Below are 6,061 nucleotides of genomic sequence, written 5' to 3'. Positions count from 1 at the left end.
TTTAGCGCTCTTGTACATAGGGTCGCTATGAGTCGCAAGGCACATAACAACAACAACAACATAACTTAATAAAAAGAGCAAAATCCAGGCCATAGGGATCATAGTGCAACTTCTTGGCACTAGGCCACTAGAGCTAAAATATAAGTTATTAAATTTATTTATTTATTATTAAATAAAGGTGGCAAATTGTATGTCTTATCCCATAAAAATGCATGAAAATTTCTTTCCACATCTGTGGCCCAGTTGCATTTAGTCGTTGTTGCTGGGATGAGATCTCATTATTATTTTGACTTGCATCTCTCTGATAGCTATACATTTTGAACATTTCTTTATGTTTTCGTTGGTCATTTGAATTCCTTCTTTGTTTCATTGAATGTGCCCATTAGTGATTAGGTTGTTTGTTTCTTGTTGAAGTACTAGAGCATTCTACAATTATAGATATGAGTCCCTTATCAGATGTGTCATTGTCAATTATTTTTCCCAGGCTATGGGTTTCATTTTTACCATTTTGTAGGAGTTCTTTGATATGGATGGGAATTTTATTTTTAGACTATGTTGTTCACCTATTTTATCCTCTCCTGATTGCTATTTTTTTTTTATACTTAGAAATCTGTTCACGCTATAGGTTAGGAATTCTTCCTACTTTTTCTCTGAAGAATTTTAAACTTGTTGGGCTTATGCCTAGGTCCTTCCTCAACTTTGAGCTGATTTTTGTGCATGATATGAGGAATATGAACAAAAGGCCTGAAGCCTTTCTAAAACTATCAACATTTTTCAAAGTTCATACAGTTTCCAAAGGCATGTTGTTTAGGAATTGGATGTCACTCCTGATAGGTCCTGTTTCAATTTCTGCAGATGGTTTTGCTAGCACCATTTATTTAAAAGGCTGCCATTTCCTCACTTCAGGAAAAAAATCACTGATTTTGTATTTTAGTCAATTTTTTAGGGTGATATCTTGCTTCTGTTTTGTAAGAAGTTGGAAGTAGTCTGTCATGTCACTGTTATGATAGAGATTTTATTGCCTGAGATTCTAACAGGTCTTAAGTTTGATGACTGAAGCTGAGGAGCTTTACTGCTCCAGAGGAGAAAAGAGCAACTTGCCTTTCTTAAACAGTTCTATAGTCCCTGAGCTCATAGTAAGACTTATTGTAGTTTGGGATCTCAACATTTCATGGACTTGGAGGATGACACCTTCTGGTTGTATTTCTTTTTCTCTGGTCTTAAGGCAAAGTTTATCCTGGCTATAGAGTTCACCAGGAAAGAAATTACTCCCTTTCCCAGGGCAATGGGTAAGTATGCCACAGCTGGGGAGCTCACCTGAATGAGAACTTGTCCGCCTTCTGTTTCTTCCTCTGGGGTCCTGAGACAAAGTTATGTGGCTGAGGAGCTTGTTCTGTCCTTAATTTTTCTTTGCTAGTCCAATGGCTGGTAGAAATGTCCACCCTGGCTGAGGAGCACACTGTGAAAGAATCAGATATACTTTTAGTAGCAATATTTAGAGTGGTCAATTGATGCTTTTAAGTGATTGAGTATATAATTTTGATAAGTCAATTTTAATTAGTGATGAATTTAAGAGTCAAATCTGCATCATACCAAACGCATACACACACACATGCAGTGCATCACATGCTCCTTGGAGAAGGACATCATGCTTGTGAGGGTGGAGGGAGAGTGCAGGAGGGGAAGACCCCCTATGAGGTGGATTTATTCAATGACTGTGGTAATCAGGATGGGTGTATCAGAGACAGTGTGATTGGCACAGGACAGAGCAGAGTTTAGGGCTGTTGTACATAGGGTCTCTATGAGTCTCAAGCAACTCGACGGCACATAACAACAACTAAAACAAATAATAATAAAGATAACAACAATTAAAAACCCCAAAAACAAACCCACAACCATGTAAGACACACAGATGCCAAGTAAACTGAAAGACAGTATGATGTTGTTGATTGCCTTCAAGTCGAACATGACTCCTAGTGACCCTATGGAAAAAAGGCCTGAAGCCCCTCTACAACTATAGATAGTTATCAAAGTTCATAGAGTCTCCAGAGGCATGTTATTTAGGAAGTGGATACAACTCCTGCTTCCAAACCTGTCATAGTATGTTACTGGTTTTATATGCCATTGAGTTGCCTATGATGTATAGCAATCCTTTGTACAGCAACTCTGAAATGTTCCCTGTCCTGAGCTAGTCTCACTAACTCCAACACACCAAACCCCTTCACCCCAGTTATTGTATCAATCCTTCTCATCCAGTGTTTCCCTCTCCTGCGCTGTCTGTCCACCCTTCTGAGCCTGCTATCCTTCTCCAAATATCTCCTGGTCATGTGCTCCAGGTAAGTGAGGCAGAGCTTCAAAATCCTAGCCTTCAAGCAGAGACTTGGGTTCACCCTCTGCAAGACAGACCTATTTGTTTTCTTGGCAGTCCATGGTGTGTTCAAACTCTTCTCCAGCACCACAACTCAAAGGCATCTATTCTTCTTTCATCCTTAGTCATTGTCCAAATCTCTGAAGCATAACAATAACAAGTAATTGAGAAGACCATGGCCTGGATTAGGTGCACTTTTGTATCTAGACAGAGATCGTTGCTCTTCAGCACTCTGGAGAAGTCCATGACAGCAGATTTTGCCAATGCAATTTGTCTTTTGATTTCTTGATTGATGGTGTTAAGAGTGTTGATTGTGGATCCAAGCAAGCTGTAGTTGTTAACAATCTCAATCTCTTCTCCATCTAATATGGTGCTGTCAATAGGCCCAGTGGTGAGAATCTTTGTCTTCTTGATGTTGAGCTTCCATCCATACTGAAGACTACAGTCCTTGACCTTTTGCAGCTAGTGCTTCAGGTTCTCCTCAGTTTCAGCAAGCAAGGTTGTGTCATCTGCATGTCTCGGATTGTTAATGAGTCTTCTGATCCTGATGCCAAACTCCTTCTCATAAAGTCCTGCTTCCAGAATCTTTTCTGCATACTGATTGAAAAGGTATAGGGACAGGATCTAAGAGCTCTTTCTAATCTCCTTGATCAAGTAACACGTTGCTCCCAGAAGGGTGTCGGCTTGGCTACCTTAATCTCATCTTTCAGGAAAGAATATCTTGCGTCTGTCTCAAATCTAGAAATAAAGGTATAGATAATTGAAAAAAAAAAGTGTCATTTACCTAAGCAATTACACATAAAAGTAAAAATAATTTAGTCAAATATTTATTGTTAGGAAGTGAATAAGTTTTAGGAAAAATATAAATACCACTTAAAGATTTAAAAGAGCTCTTAAACAAATAGAAATGTACAACATACTCTTGATTTTTTCTGTTGTTACATCATCAAGTCATAGCAACCCTTTGAACAATAGACTTAGAATGCTCAATATAAGTTATCAGTTCTTCCTAAGTAAAATTAATGCTATTTTAGTAAAATAACCAATAGGAAAATTTCAAATAACAGCACACATGCACACACATAGAAGCAATAACCTAAAAACCTACATGCTTTTTTTTCCAAATAATTATGTTCAATATTAATCTATGTTATAAAGATCTACTAGTTAATATAGACTACCTGTCTCGAGCTGTTTACACTTTTGTCTACTAAATAAAAATTGGCAGTTCAAATCCATCCAGAGTTACTTCTGAAGAAAATGCTGGTGATCTACTTCTTTAAAAATAATTGTTTCTTCCAGTTTTTCTCAGTCTGGATGAAATATGTTTATGGCATTGAAATCTATGGGGGAGAGAATAGTCTAAAAGTATTATATTTTAGGGCATTATTTTTATCGTAGGAGTATGCAATGAGGGTTGTAGAGTGGATTATATTTGGGGCTAGGGGGTGGGGTTTGGGGAGGTGCGGGGGGGATTGTGTACCAATGAGGGAGTTTTTCTTTTGCTTTTCAAGGAGAGGAGCAAATGGGGGGGGAGGGGGGAGGGGTTTGTGCGGGGAGAAGGGTGCAACAATGAATGAATGGAATCCCAAAATCTCTGTAGATGTTCATTGAAATGAAAAATAAACAACCTAAATTAAAAAAAAATTGTTTCTAAATCCTATGATGTGTAGTTTTACTCTGACACAGATTGCATGGCCAATAATAAAAATATTATCAATAGTATCTGACCTTGGTAATTAAGGAATAATTCATTTATCACATTGTAGTAAAATGTAGGTTGTTGTGTTGTACTTCGGAAAGCAAATCATGATGGAGAAACCAGCTGTAGCCCATGGTAATGTGGCAGGATGGGGTTCTGGATAAATAGGTGCTGGAGCCTTCTGGCAGAGACCTGCATATGGCACAGTGGAGTAACATCCCAGATGAGGATATTAAAGTCATGAAAATGACCTGGCTGGCTCTTTATTCCTGGTGCTCCACAAAAGACCCAAATGTCCAAATGTGGGAGCAGGTTATCTTAGGCTTTAGACGGCCATCATTGCTTCTCAGTAGTCTGGAGAGGTCCCAGACAGTGCATTTACCTAAAACAATTTGATTTTTGATTTCTGATTGCTGGTGCCAAGAATGTTAATTGTGGAGCCAAGCAAATTGTTATGGTTAACAACCTCAATCTCTTCTCCATCCATTACTGTGCTGCCAATTGGCCCAATGATGAGAATATTTGTCTTCTTGATTTTGAACTTCAATTCATATTGCAGATTATAGACCCTAACCTTCTGCAGCAAGCACTTCAGGTCCTCCACAGTTTAAAAAAAACAAGATTATCTCATCTTCATAAAGTAGATTGTTGATGAGTCTTCTTCCAATCCTGATGCCACATTTTTCCTCATAAAGCCCAACCTCATGAATGATCTGCTCTGAGTATAGATTGAAAAGTTTTGTGCTCAGGACACATCCCTGATGTACTCCATTCTTAATTTTGAACTATGCAGTGCTTCCTTGCTCTGTTCTAAGGACTGCTTGCTGCTCCAGGTATAGGTTTCACTTAAGCACAATTCAGTGTTATGGGATTTCCATTCTCTTCAAGGTTAACCACAATTTGTTATGATCCACACAGTCAAATGCCTTTACACAGTCAGTAAAACACAGATAGATATCCCTCTTGTACTCTTTGCTCTTTGCCAAGATCCATCTGTTGATGAAAATATCTCTAGTGCCATGATCTCAAAAGGAATGCAAAATATAGGTATTCAAGGCATAAGTGAGATAAAATGTACTGGCATTGGCCACTTTGAATCAGAAAATCACATGAGCTATGTTGCTTTCATAGTTAAAATGGTAGTTTCAAGTTCTATCCTGAAGTAAATCATTGTAAGTGATATGATACTATCTGTATTCACACAAAGAAAGCCCATTAGTGCTATATCCTCCACATACATACACTAACAGCAAAAGTTGGAGATATGGGAATGAAGGATTTTGAAGTTCAAAATTGACCAAACATGCAATCAAAATGCATTAATGATAACAGGTACCTAGAAAGCACATGTAGGAGGAATGGTAATCAGAAGGCACACACTTGGTGACAGAAGTGAGGCCAGAAAGCAAATGATCAATTTTTTTACATTCAATGATGATTTATTCATAGCAAATATATTTTTTAAGAAGTACAAATGGTGATTATACACATGCACTTTATTACATCTGTGGAAATTATTTTTAGAGAAGTTCAATAGCCAAAACCAGATCAAATGCTGACTGTTGAACAGACCATCAATTACTCATGCAAGTTCAACTTGAGGTCGAAAAAATTTAAAAAGTTGAAAAAGAACCAAAATACAATTTTGAGTATATCCTACTTGAATTCAAAAATTATCTCAAGAATATGTTTGAGACATTAAATGACAACGATCAAAGGCCACATAATTTGAGGACAGTAAAAGGTCAGACAGAGGAGAGACCCAAAAGTGTAGAGGGGACAAGCTTCCTGCCCTGTAGACAGCCTTTACTCCTGATCCCGCTCTCTTACTTCTAGCACAGAAGTGCATGGGTCACAGGCCTCCCAACCAAGCCAGCAGGTCATTGCTACCACTGCTGGTGGGCCCATCCTCAATCTGACCACAGGTGCAGAACCACAGAGACCACAGGCTTTCTACCCTGAAAACAGTCAGTCCCTCTCTCTGCTGTTGA

This window comes from Elephantulus edwardii, unplaced genomic scaffold, assembly GCF_000299155.1.
Source record: "Elephantulus edwardii isolate Elephantulus edwardi_28Jun2011 unplaced genomic scaffold, EleEdw1.0 scaffold00500, whole genome shotgun sequence".
In the NCBI taxonomy this organism is placed as follows: domain Eukaryota; kingdom Metazoa; phylum Chordata; class Mammalia; order Macroscelidea; family Macroscelididae; genus Elephantulus; species Elephantulus edwardii.
This window is presented reverse-complemented; position numbering follows the sequence as displayed.